At 51.4% G+C, this 14,042-nt stretch overlaps 1 pseudogene; it reads right to left on the bottom strand.

The window, feature by feature from the left end:
- Window positions 1–1,442: 1,442 nt before the first annotated feature.
- Window positions 1,443–2,379, bottom strand: LOC129492609 (TIMELESS-interacting protein-like; annotated as a pseudogene).
- Between the last annotated feature and the right edge of the window lie 11,663 nt (window positions 2,380–14,042).

Raw genomic sequence — 14,042 nt, 5'->3', positions numbered from 1 at the left:
CTATGCAGCCATAAAAAAGGATGAGTTCATGTCCTTTGCAGGGACATGGAAGAAGCTGGAAACCATCATTCTGAGCAAACTATCACAAGGACAGAAAACCAAACACCACATGTTCTCACTCAGAGGTGGAAACTGAACAATGAGAACACTTGAACACAGGATGGGGAACATCACACACCAGGGCCTGGTGTGGGGTCGGGTAGGGGGGAGGGATAGCATTAGGAGATATACCTAATGTAAATGACAAGTTAATGGATGCAGCACACCAACATGGCACATGTATACATATGTAACAAACCTGCATGTTGTGCACATGTACCCTAGAATGTAAAGTATAATAAAAAATAATAGTAATATTTTAAAAATTAGCTGGGTGTGGTAGCTCATGCCTATAATCCCAGCTACTTGGGAGGCTGAGGCAGGAGAATCGTTTCAACCCAGGAGACAGAGGTTGCAGTGAGCCGAGATTTCACCACTACATCCAGCCTGGGCAACAGAGTGAGACTCCATCTAAACAAACAAACAAACAAACAAAGCCTCCAACTTAGTGAAAACAAGGCATTCAATGATACATCAACAGCAGAAACTGCTTATTACCTACTAATCATTTTATTTATTTTATTTTATTATTTTTTTGGGGGGGGACAGAGTCTCGCTCTGTCGCCCAGGCTGGAGAGCAGTGACGCGATCTCAGCTCACTGCAAGCTCTGCCTCCCAGGTTCACACCATTCTCCTGCCTCAGCCTCCTGAGTAGCTGGGACTACAGCTGCTCACCACCGCGTCTGGCTAATTTTTTGTATTTTTAGTAGAGACGGGGTTTCACTGTGTTAGCCAGGATGGTCTTGATCTCCTAACCTAGTGATCTGCCTGCCTCGGCCTCCCAAAGTGCTGGTATTACAGGCTTGAGCCACCACGCTGGGCCCTAATCATTTTATAAAGTCATATCTGTATAAAAACAAACACTAAAGAGAATAAATAGATCTAACTAAAGTGACAAGAATAATTGTAAATAAATACCAGATTTTAAACAAGAATCTGTAAAAATTTTACTACCTAAGGATTTTCACTCAAAGAAGAAAAAATATGGCCAGGCACAGTGGCTCATGTCTGTAATCCCAGCACTTTGGGAGGCTGAGGCAGGTGGATCACCTGAGGTCGGGTGTTTGAGACCAGCCTGGCCAACATAGTGAAACCCCATCTCTATTAAAAATACAAAAAATTAGCCAGGCGTGGTGGCAGACGCCTGTAATCATAGCTACTCAGGAGACTGAGGCAGGAGAATCCTTTGAACCAGGGAAGTGGAGGCTGCAGTGAGCAGAGATGGTACCATTTCACTCCAGACTGGGTAACAAGAGCGAAACTCCATCTCCAAAAACAAAAAACAAAAAAAAACATAGTAACACCAAGCTTGCAGGATGGTGAGCTAACAAATACATTTTATCTTAATGGAAACTCATGTAGCATTCAGTAACATTTCTGGATGAAGCTTCAAGTTACTGTTGCACATTTGTGAAAGACTGATCCAGTAGTGTGTCCTCTAATTTTAATTCCTCCTCTTCATTTAAAGTATTAGCAGGAGCATCATTACATGGATTGTCTAGCATGTCCTCCCTTAATCCAATTGACTCCTCCTTTTGATCCTCATCAAGTATTAACCTCAACTGTCTATGCCCTGGGTGCATTCATTAACGTATCATTTCCTAGGGACTGACTATTACTTAGCAGCTTTGCCTGCCTTCTTTCTAAGGCCATTTGTTTATTTCTCTCAATTTTCTGTTGTTGCTCTTCTGTTAGGCTTCTACTTGACTCAGAAGCAAATATCTCACTTTCAGATGAGTTTGTCAGAAAGGGATCTAATTCAATAGTGGTTACATCATGTCCATTATTTTCCACAACTTCATCATTATTGCTAATAAAATCTTCAGGTAAAATAGGGAGATCAAGTCGAATTTGCTTTAAACAAGTCTGAACTTCCTTTTCATTTCCCAAGTATTCAACTCTGTCAATAAAATCCTCAAACTGCAGTTAAGGGAATAGCCTATGTGCCCAGTGCTCCACGTGTCTGATCGGAGTCTTCAAATCTTCAGCCTTATGACCTTTACCTTTGAATTTTGCCTTGTCAAATACATGCCTTAAGGCTGGAAGTCCTCTCTCTGAAATTAATCTCTGAGCATCCAGCTTGAGTATATTTCTTTTAACTGTTCTCATTGGAGGTACGGGAACAGGTGCTCTGCTTCCTGACTCTTCATCAGGTTCAGCCCCTTCATCATCTTGTCTCTCTAGAGCTAGATTGCAGGTGGGAAAGGAGGAAAAGTTTCATCTTCTACATGCTCATAATCAGGTAGGTCAATCATGCCATTCTCTTGTGGTTCTATCATCTTTTCCTCTCACGCAGAAAGCAGAGGCCACAGTGTGGAGCTCCAGGGTTCTCACTTTCACACTTTCCCCTTTGGGTTGTTGTTGTTTTTTTTTTTTGAGACGGAGTCTTGCGTCTCACTCTGTTGCCCAGGCTGGAGTGCAATGGCGCGATCTCGGCTCACCGCAACCTCCACTTTCCGGGTTCAAGCGATTCTCCTGCCTCAGCCTCCTGAGTAGCTGGGACTACAGACTCCCACCACCACAGCCAGCTAATTTTTGTATTTTTAGTAGAGACAGGGTTTCACCATATTGGCTAGGCTGGTCTCAAACTCTTGACCTTGTGATCTGCCCGCCTTCGCCTCCCAAAATGCTGGGATTACAGGTGTGAGCCACCGCGCCTGGCCTCACTTTCCTTCATTTTCTCCATTGCTTTTTTTTTTTTTTTTTTTTTTTTGAGATAGAGTCTTGCTCTCTCGCCCAGGCTGGAGTGCAATGGCGCAATCTCGGCTCACTGCAACCTCCGCCTCCCAGGTTCAGGCGATTCTCCTGCCTCAGCCTCCCAAGTAGCTGGGATTACAGGTGTGTGCCACCATGCCCGGCTAAGTTTTGAAGTTTTAGTAGAGATGAGGTTTCATTATGTTGGGCAGGCTGGTCTCAAACTCCTGACCTCATGATCTGCCCACCTCAGCCTCCCAAAGTCCTGGGATTACAGATGTGAACCACTGTACCCAACTTCTCCTTTTCTTTCTTGCTCTCTTCTCTCTTCTCTCTCTCTCTCTCTCCTTTCCTCCATCTCCCCTTACTTTTCCTCCTCCTTTCCTCCCACCCTTGTCCCACTCTCTCCCCAAGCTCTCCAGTACTCCTAGCCTCATACCCAACCTGTGGGCATCTCCCCAAGTTGTTCCACCAGCTCCTCAGACTGCCCCCCAGCCACCCTGCTCCTCCCCGAGTGCTCCCAGCCCTGTTGGTGGCTCCTCCAGCCTCCTCCATTGCTCAAGTCAGAACCCAGGGTTCATCCTGAGCTGGTCAGTTGACTCAACCCTTGGACCCATTACTGGCCAGGCTCATCTACCTCCTCACCTTCCCCAGGTCCCCGCTGGCTGCTTTCTTCCTGCCCCTGCTCCTGGCTCCCATCTTCCCCAAAAATTACCTCCTAAGGGCCGACATGGGACCTTGGGTGAGGGCCTGGTACTTTCTGGATAAAGCCCCTGCTCTCGAGCAAGACCTGTTGGCCCCTCCCCACCCAGCCAAGCATCCTCATCACTCCCGCATGTCTGTAGTAGGGCCTGGCCTCCCCAGGGCCTCTGCACACGCTGCCTGCTCTGCCTGGGAAGCCCTGTCCCTCCTCTCACCCCTGTCATAGGCACACATTCTGTCCCAGGCAACTCGGCGGACCATGAGCTTCCCCTCTCAATAGCCACTGGGTTGTCCCTCTGTGCTCCCCATTTCCTGCCCGCTTCCCTCCAAGGGCAGGTCCCTGTCCAGCATAGAATGTCACACTGCAGTGTGAGGGACTTGGCCCAGGTTAGAAGTAAGAAATCCAAGTAAAGGCCAGGCTCGGTGACTCATGCCTGTAACTTCGGTGCTTTGGGAGGCTGAGGCAGGAAGATCATTTGAGGCCAGGAGTTCGTGTCCAGCCTGGGCAACATAGCAAGCCTCATCCCTACCAAAAAGAAAAAAGAAAAAAAAATTAACTGTGTGCACTGGCGCACACCTGTAGTCCCAGCTTCTCGGGAGGGTGAGGTAGAAGGATCGCTTGAGCCCGGGAGGTGGAGGTTGCAGTAAGCTATGATCATTGTACTCCAGCCTGGGCAACAGAGAGAGACCCTGTTTCTAAAAATAAATAAATAAATAATAATTTAAAAATCCAGGTAAAGACTGGCCAGGAGGAATCCCTAACAGAGCCAAGAAGAGGCCACCTATGTGGAACCCCAGAAGAGCAGAGCTGGGGAGGTCTCTGACATTACAAGCCCAACCCCTTCACGCCCTGGCTGGGGAGGCTTATCTCCTATGCCAGGATCCTAGGCAGGCACCCCCAGAACCACGGGTGCTGGGCTATTTGCTGTGGGGCACTCCCTGAGGCAGAAGCTCCGCTGCTGGTTGGGCCACCCCGCAGGCAGTCCAAGGCCGGTAGCCTGTAGTCTCCATCATTGTCTGGACCATCTTGCCCATACACTGAAAGAGAAGGATGATAATCTCCCTGCACTCAGCCGCTTCCCCTGCCAGAAGGAGCCGGTGCTGCAGAAGAGAAAAGGGGTCTTTATGCCCCACAGTCAGAAGGGCACCACTCCCCTCCTGGTCCCCCCAGGATGACCTCTGGTGAAAGGACTCTTTGTAAGGCTCCCGAGTCTGGCCAGGGCTGACACAGAGCCCTCCCCAAGTTGGGGGTGGTGGCAGACAGCTGGGGGAGCTCTGTCCGGGTGAGGTCACAGGCCATGGTTGGGGAGGCCTCTGAACCTTAAGACCTGAGGAAGAGGCCATTTGATGGCAGGAAATGAGAGAGGACACGCCCCCCGCAGCATGTAGGAGTGGGGTTAGACTTGCTGTGCCTGGGTCCAAACCGGCCCTGGTCTCTTAGCAGCTACTGCAGAGTGAGTTCCTTGTGGAATTGGTCACACAGGAGGCGATGCCCACCCCACCTCCTTCTCACCTACTCTCCCCTCACCCACTATGTTTCGTTGTTTGTTTGTTTGTTTTTTCCAAAGATGGGGTCTTGCTATGTTGCCCAGGTTGGTCTTGAACTCCTGAGCTCAGTCAATCCTCCCACCTCAGCCTCCCTCCCAAAGTGCTGGGATTACAGGCATGAGCCACCACGTTCGGCCATGCCGTTTGTTTTTGTTTTTGTTTTTAAGAGACAGAGTCTTACTAGAGTGCAGTGGTACAATCACAGCTCACTGCAGCATCGAATTCCCGGGCTCAAGTGGTCCTCCCACCTCAGCCTCCTGAGTAGCAAGGACTACAGGCACGTGCCACTGCAATGGACTTTTTCTATTTCTTGAATCAGCTGGCACATGCCCACCCCCAGGGACTTTGCAAATGCTGTTTTTTCTACTTAGAATGCTATTCTCTGAGATGTTGGAGTTGCTCATTACCTTCTCAAAGGGGCCTGCTCAGCCCACTCCCCATCCGATGCTCCCTCCCGGCTCTTTCCATTGCCCTATCACCTTCCAGCCTACCATATCATAGATAGTGCCTAGCCCGTCATCCCCCATCTAGAAATTCAATGAGGGAATTTCCATTCACTTATTTCATGTCCCAGGGCCTGACATCCAGTGGGTTCCCAGTGAACATTTGTCTGAATTAACAAAGAGATCATGTCCTTTAATTAATCCTTTCTCCCACCCTGAGATGGAGGCACAATGATTCATTTACAGATGAAGGCTCTGGGAACTGAAGGATGTTTCCCAAGTTACACAGTGAGAAAGAGCTAGTATTGGGATTCAGATTTGGGGCTGTCTGCCCCCCCACCCCACATGGCTTTCACCAATGTGCTTCCTACCTCCCTGGTGACAGCCACCCACACACACCATGCCCCCCTGCCTGGCTAGGCTCCAAAGGTAGAAGGGCTTGTCCCTAAAGGAATGTTCCCAAGGATGCCTATCAGAGGCAGCTCTGAAGTTCAGGACCACCCAATCCCTCCCTTGCAGGGTGAAAGGATCCCAACCCCAGGTCCTCAGGCAGAGCCCAGCCTGCAACCTTCCCTTCCTAGGAGAACAGGAGAGCAGCCGCATCCCTCCCCAACCTCACCCCTGCAAGCCTGACACTACCAAGCTTCGTACCAGCAGGCCAGGCTTTGACTCTCTGCAACCTTAGCACCTCACCTGTCAAATAGGGCAGTACCACCTGTCCAGCAGGTACATCTGTGAGGAACAGGTGAGAATGTACAGGATGGGGCTCCCAGGACCTGAGCTGCAAAGCTGCAGGCATAAATGTCACCCCTGCCCCGCTGCCAAGGCTGGAAGCAGGCAGGAAGTGAGGAATGGGAATGCCAGAAAAGAGCTCACCCCTGCCCCATTCCCCCAAAGCTGGAGAAAAAGGCTGAGCCAGGGGCCACCAAGGCCATGAGTCAGCCTCCCCTGAAAAGCCAGGCAGGGGGCCCAGGTCCTCCTCCATGGGTGGGGAGGGTCTCCCTGGGGAACAGCAAAGCCACCCAGGCTAGGAGCCATGTGGAATTCATCTCTCCCAAGCCTATGGAAGGGTGTAGAGTGATGCTGACAGCAGCTGGCTGGACTGCACTGGCCCCTGGAAAAGGTTTCCTTACAAAGGCCAAGCTTGGTGCCCCCTTGGGGGCTACCTACCCCCTTCTCTCAGACTACTTTGCATGGCCCCCTCCATCCTGCCACCCCCATCCCCCGGCAGCCGCCACAGTGCCCAAAGGGCCCTTCTGAGCCAAGAACAGGACTTCAGAGAATAGCAACAGTCCCTTCCCGGTGCAGATGGGGAAATCGCCACAGGGGGCAGCACTGAGCTGCCTGGGTCTGCACGGCCAGCTAGTGGCAGGGCTGGAGATGGGGCCCAGCTGGGCCTGGCCCCAAGGCCTGGCCCTTGGCTCTGCCCTGAAGACAACTCACTCAGGTGCATACGCCCCCTGTGCTGCTGGGTTGGACCCTCTGGCACAGGCAGGCTCTGACGCCAGAGTGGGGACACCATTCATTACCCCATTTCACCCGGTCTCTCACCAGCCCCCAACCACCGCTTGCTCTAGCCACAGGAACTTCTTGCAGTTCCCTCAAACTGGCCAGGTGGTCTCCAGCCTCTCCAGCTCCAGGCCTTTTCGTTTCTTTTTTCTTTCTTTTTTTTTTTTTTTTTTTTTTGAGACAGGGTGTTGCTCTGTCACCCAGGCTGGAGTGCAGTGGCGTGATCACTGCTTATGCAGCCTTGACCTCCCAGGCTCAAGTGATCTTCCCGCCTCAGCCTCCCAGATAGCTGGGACTACAGGCGTGCCACCACACCCAGCTAATTATTTTATTTTTTGTAGAGATGGGGTTTCACCATGTTGCTCAGGCTGGTCTTGAACTCCTGGGCTCAAGCGATCCACCTGCCTTGGCCTCCCAAAGTGTTGGGATTAAAGGCATGAGCTACAGCACCCGGCCCCTCCAGGCCTTTGTCCATGACGTTTCTTTTGCCTAGAAATGTGTTTCTCCTCCTTTCCCTGGTCAGCTTGTACCCATCCCTCAACTCTCAGTGCAGACAGTAGACATGGCTTCCTCCGAGAAGCGCTCCCTCTTTCCTCTCACCTGCCCCCATGAAGGTGGGGTTACAAACCCCTCTCTGGACTCCCACTCAACAGGAAAGCTACTCTGCAGGGCCCATGGCTCAGCCCCAGATCCTAGCAGCACAGCCAGTACACAGCAGTGGCTCACTGTTTGCTCACTGAGGGGACCAGTGAACAACAAGGAATGGACACTCACAGTGGAGGGGCTCCAGGATGAGAGCCAGTGCAATCCCCTCCTCTCCCACTCCCTCTTCTGGCCACTCCAGATGCTGGGGAGCTGGAAGGGAGACTGAGAGGGGCAGGAACTGCCACTTTCACCCTGTCTGTGGCCTCCCCTTGGAAGTGCCTGCTCCACCCTCTGCTCCTCAGACTCTTTCTCACTTCTGCTCCAGAGCCCCTGCGGCTCACCTCTTCTTCACTCTCTATTTTCCTCTTCAAATTCCAGAGAGAGGAATCCAACAGCCGTGGCCTGGCACTGGCCGGCCCAGGAGATCATCATGCAATCGTCTTCAGCCAGCAGCCCGGGGCAGGTCCACACCCCAGGGTGATTCACTCAGAAATCCACTCATTCTTTCATCCCTGTGCCCGGCACTGTCCTAGGGGCAGGGGATCCAGCAGGGAAGAAACAGATGGGGCCCTGCCCTCCCAGGGCAGACAGTCCAGGGAGACTCTTCTCTCCTCCCCATGTTTATAGAAGCCTCAGACTTCCCACCTGGTAAAGATTTCTTCATTTCTCCTCTCCTCGCCACAAAACCCTTCTATGCAGCTGAGACACAGTTGGGGGCCCAAGAAGGAGGTCAACCACAAGGACCACATGAGGACCCTAAGACAATGACAACTACGGTTACCATGACAACACTCACTGTGGGCTGAGTCCTGCCTCAAGCCTGTTCCATCTGCTATCAGTGAATCCCTGCCATACCCTAGGAAGGTGCACATGGCTGTTATTCCCATTTCTGTGAAAGGGGAAAGCACAGTGAGGTTAATGTCACATCCTCAGGTCGCAGAGCTCAGGTTGGTAAACACTGGAGCCAGGTTTAGTCCAAGTCATCACACCCTGAAGGGAAGGGCTGAGCCACTGAGCCACTTGGTTTTTCCCACTCAGAAGGGCACATCCATTGGTTCATTGCCCTGCAATGATCCTGCACCATCAGAGGTGTAAGGCCTCCACTAAGCCTGCCTTCTGGACGGAAGAAGGTGTTGGGCAGGGCCTGCCTGGAAGAGGGGGACAATCACCACCCTTGCCTATCCAGCCCCTTAGGAGGAGAGACACTACCCTCCCCCAGCAGCCCAGCCTCAGTCTCAGGGACCTCTTTTCCTTCTCCACTGTTGCCAGTGGCACAGGGGCCAGTGCGGGGAGCTGTGCCCACTTTACCATCCCATGCTCAGGACACCAGCTCTATTTCCTGCATCCCACACCTCTGGCCTCTGGCTTCCCTGGCCCGTCTCTATCCTCTGCAGCCCCCATTGCAGCCAGGGTGGCCTCCTGTTCCCCAGCACTCCCTGTGGCCATGTGGGCTGCCCTCATCAGGCTCACCCCACTGCCGGGCCCGACAAGGCCATCCATGTGTCCCAGTTGGAAGCTAGTGATCAACTCAAAATAACTACTCCCCTCCACTCTGACACAACTGTCTTCCCCCAGAAGGACGACAGCTGCAAGGGATTAGAGCTGGGGATGGAAGGAGAGAACCCCTCACCCACAGCCCCAAGCCCACGGAGCTGGAGCAGGTGGCAGCGGCATGGGGTGAAGAGCCTGCGTCTAGGGCTGCCCTGTCTTCTGGAACAAGTTCCTCTCCCCCCGGAGCTGGAGAAGGTGAAAGAGGGGATCTGGAAGGTGCAGCCTCCCCTACCCTAGCACCCCAGCCTGGCCCATGTGTGGCTGGAACCTGCCCACCTCCAAGCCTGCGGCTGCAGCCTGGAAATCGATGGGAGGGAACCACGTGCTCCTGCTTACCCAAAAGCTGGCTGTCCCGAGACTGGGCCTCTTGATTTGCTCCACTTGGTTCTCCTTCCCCTCACAGCCTGGTGCCACACCTCCTAGTCCTTCCTCCACAAAGCCTTCCTCCACACCACCCCCCAAAATCCAGAATCACACAGTTCACCCACCCCCACACTCTCTCTAACCGTATTTCTAGAGGGGAACAGTTCCCTGGGTGAGGATGACACCCCTGTCCCTTTCCTGGGAAAGCTTGATCACTTTCTCCCTCCAGGTCACAAGGGTTTTCAGGGCAACATTTTCAGGCCATCTCCCAAGCACATATGAAGAGAGGTGGCATCAAAACAGACCTCCTCCTGGCAGGTAGCCCTTGACCTTCCTGCCTTTACTGAGCCTTTTTCCTCCCCCTCATCCTTCTAGCTTTAAGAACACATCAGCCGGGCGACGTGGCTTCTGCCTATAATCAAAGCCCTTTAGGAGGGCGAAGTAGGAGGATTGCTTGAGGCCAGGAGTTCAAGACCAACCTGGTCAACATAGCAAGACCTCATCTCTACAAAAAAATTTAAAAAACTTGGCCAAGTATGGTGGTGCGTGCCTGTAGTCCCAGCTACTCAGGAAGCTGAGGTGGGAGGATCGCTTGAGCCTAGGAGGTTAAGGCTGTAATGAGCTGTGATCGTGCCACTGCACTCTAGCCTGGGTGACAGAGCAAGACCCTGTCTCTAAAAAAGGAAAGCTTCACATTATATGCACTTTTGGTAAACCTCATATCCTTTTAGGAACTGAGATGAGATGCACATTAATAAATGAATAAATATTACCTGCTTTCTCCAGACTATGCCTTAATGTATCTTTTCCTGTCCTTGCCTCAAGGGCACTTGGGGTCTGAGGAGAAGGGGCAGGTACTGAGACGGGGCGACTGGGTGCTCCTCTAGGACCTGAGCCACTCAGGTTTTTGTGATCAGCTGCTACCTGAGGAACCACCTGAAACTTCATGGCTTAAAGCCACCACCATCGTATTTGCTCCCAATTCTCCCCTTTTATTTTTTTGAAACGGAGTTTCGCTCCTGTTGCCCAGGCTGGAGCGCAGTGGAGCAATCTCAGCTCACTGCAATCTCCGCCTCCGAGATTCAAGCAATTCTCCTGTCTCAGCCTCCCAACTAGCTGGGATTACAGGCGCACGCCACCATGCCCAGCTAATTTTTGTATTTCTAGTAGAGACAGGGTTTCGTCATGTTGGCCAGGCTGGTCTCAAACTCCTGACCTCAGGTGATCTGCCCACCTCGGCCTCCCCAAAGTGCTGGGATTACAGGTGTGAGCCACCACACCTGGCCTTGTTTGTTGTTGTTTTATTTATTTATTTATTTTTTTGAGACGGAGTCTCACTCTGTCACCCAGGTTGGAGTGCAGTGATGCAATCTCAGCTCACTGTAAACTTCTGCTGCCCAGGTTCAAGCGATTCTCCTGCCTCAGCCTCCTGAGTAGCTGGGATTACAGACGTGCACCACCACGCCCAGCTAATTTTTGTATATATGTATTTTTTAATAGAGATGAGGTTTCACCATGTTGGCCAGGCTGGTCTCGAACTCCTGATCTCAAGTGATCCACCCGCCTCGGCCTCCCAAAGTGCTGGGATTACAGGTGTGAGCCACCATGCCCAGTTCACTTTTGGCTGAACTCTCTGGGCAGTCCTTCTGCTGGGCTGGCTGGTGACCACCTGTGTACTTGTGTTCATGGATAGCTGAAGCCGGGCCTCCCTCTTCTTCTCCACATGCCTCTCCCTGTGGTCTCCTGACATGATCTCTAGGGTAAGTCTAAGGTAGCCAGACTTCTTTGTTTGTTTGTTTGTTGGTTTGTTTGTTTTAGACACAGGGTCTCACTCTGTCGTTTAGACTGGGGTGCAGTGGCACGATCATGGCTCGCTGCAGCTTCAACCTCCTAGGCTCAAGTGATCCTCCCACCTCAGCCTCCAAAGTAGTTGGGTCTACAGGCGCATGCCACCACACCTGGCTAATTTTTTTTTTTTTTTTTTGCTCTGTCGCCCAGGCTGGAGTGCAATGGCACGATCTCAGCTCACTGCAAGCTCTGCCTCCCGGGTTCATGCCATTCTCCTGCCTCAGCCTCCCGAGTAGCTGGGGCTATAGGCGCCTGCCACCATGCCCAGCTAATTTTTTGTATTTTTAGTGAAGACATGTTAGCCAGCATGGTCTCAATCTCCTGACCTCATGATCAGCCCGCCTCGGCTTCCCAAAGTGCTGGGATTACAGGCATGAGCCACTGCGCCCGGCCCTTTTTTTTTTTTTTTTTTTTTTGAGACAGAGTCTCATTCTGTCACCCAGGCTGGAGTACAGTGGAGCGATCTCAGCTCACTGCAACCTCTGCCTACTGTGTTTAAGCGATTCTCATTCCTCAGCTTCCAGAGAAGCTGGGCTCACAGGAGTGCACCACTACACCCGGCTAATTTTTGTAAAAAAAAATAGTAATTTTAAAAATTATTTATAGAGACAGGGGTCTCCCTATGTTGCCCAGGATGGTGTCAAACTCCTGGGCTCAAGTGATCCTCCGGCCTTGGCCTCCCACAGTGCTAGGATTACTGGTGCGAGCCACCATGCTCGGCCTATGCTAGCCAGACTTCTGATGTGGCTGCTCAGGGCTTCTGAGAACACAAAAGCAGGAGCTGTTAGGCCTCCTGACGGCTTAGGCTGGGACCTGGCACGGAATGTCACTTCTGCCACGTTCTGTAGTTAAGCATGTCATGGGGCCAGCCCAAGCTCAAGGGGAAATACATGAGGCAAGACATGAATACTAAGAGGCCACATTCATTGGGGGTCAACAAATTGACAGACTATAGTGACATACACAGAACTGAGTGGTGCATGAAAAATTCTAACAATGGTAATTTGGGGCCGTGGGAATAAGGGTACTTTGTGCTTTCCTATTTTTACATTTGAAAAAAGACAGGAAATAAAGGGGAGGCTGAAACAAGGCATCCAGCTCAGCGTCTGAGCAGAGCTGTCTCAGGCAGCTGTCACTGCAGGCCCCCTCGGTCCCTGAGGAATTAGGGCCTCCTGGGGCCCCAACATGGGAGAGGGCAGGGGAGCTGTCCCTGACTGTCAGGGCCTATCAGGGTGGCAAAGGGGCCCTTGTGCTGGGCCTGTCATTCACAACAGGCCTGATATGAGACATTGTGTCTGAGTGAGGTTACTCAGTGGCCAAGGCATCCTGTCAAAGCCAAAGAAGGTAATGTGCGTCACTCGTCACATAGGTCTCAACTCGGGCCCCATTCCTGAGGCTCAATGCCTATAATGCACCTTAAGTGTTATCTATTTATTTATTTATTTATTTTTGAGATAGAGTCTCACTCTGCCTCCCAGGCTGAAGTATAGTGGCACGATCTTGGCTCACTGAAACCTCCACCTCCCAGATTCAAGCGATTCTCCTGCCTCAGCCTTCCAAGTAGCTGGCATTACAGGCATGCGCCACCACGCCTGGCTAATTTTTATATTTTTAGTAGAGATGGGGTTTTGCCATGTTGGCCAGGCTGGTCTCGAACTCCTGACCTCAGGTGATCCACCTGCCTCAGCCCCCCAAAGTGCTGGGATAACAGGCGTGAGCTACCACTCCTGGCCTGTTTTGATTTTTTTAGAGATGAGATCTCACTCTATGACCCAGGCTGGAGTGCCGTGGCACGATCAGAGCTCACTACAGCCTCAAACTCCTGGGCTCAAGTGATCCTCCCATCTCAGCCTCCTGAGTAGCTGGGACCACAGGCATGTGCCACCATGCCTGGCTCTCTTGTTTTTCAATGAATCTTCTAATCTCTCCCTTCTAAAGAGTGGTCCATGGACCAGCAGTGTGGGTATGACCTGTGAGCTCATTAGAAATGCAGAATCTAGGGTCTCATCCCAGACCTGCTGAGTCAGAATTTGTATTTTAAGGCCAGGCATGGTGGCGCACACCTGTAATCCCAACATTTTGGGAGGGTGAGGAGGGTGGATCACTTGAGGCCAGTAGTTCGAGACCAGCCTGGGTAATATGGTGAAACCTGTCTCTATTAAAAATACGAAAAATTAGCCAGTTGTGGTGGCAGGCGCCTGTAATCCCAGCTACTCAGGAGGGTGAGGCAGGAGAATCTCTTGAACCTGGGAGGCGGAGGTTGCAGTGAGCCAAGATCATGCCATTGCACTACAGCCTGGGCAACAGGGTGAGACCCCATCTCAAAAAAAATAAGAATTTGCATTTTAATAACATCCCTAGGTGATTCCTGTGCACATTAATGTTTGAGAAGCCTGCTCAAATCAGCTTATTAAAGTCACCATTATAATACATTGAATTTTTTTGGTGGTGGTGATAACATCTTATTTTGTTCAATGCAAGCATTTAAAACAGCATTGTCCAGTAGAAATTGTCTTTACCTGCACTGCCCAATGTGGAGGTCACCAGCCACGTGTAGCTACAGAACACTTGAAATGTGTCTAGTATGATAGAACTGAATCTTAAATTTTATTTAAAGTTAATTAATAAAATCTTAATTTA

The sequence above is a fragment of the Symphalangus syndactylus genome, chromosome 11 (genome assembly GCF_028878055.3).
Source record: "Symphalangus syndactylus isolate Jambi chromosome 11, NHGRI_mSymSyn1-v2.1_pri, whole genome shotgun sequence".
Lineage (NCBI taxonomy): Eukaryota > Metazoa > Chordata > Mammalia > Primates > Hylobatidae > Symphalangus > Symphalangus syndactylus.
Note: the sequence above shows the minus strand (reverse complement) of the source record. Positions and strands in the feature narration are given on the sequence as shown.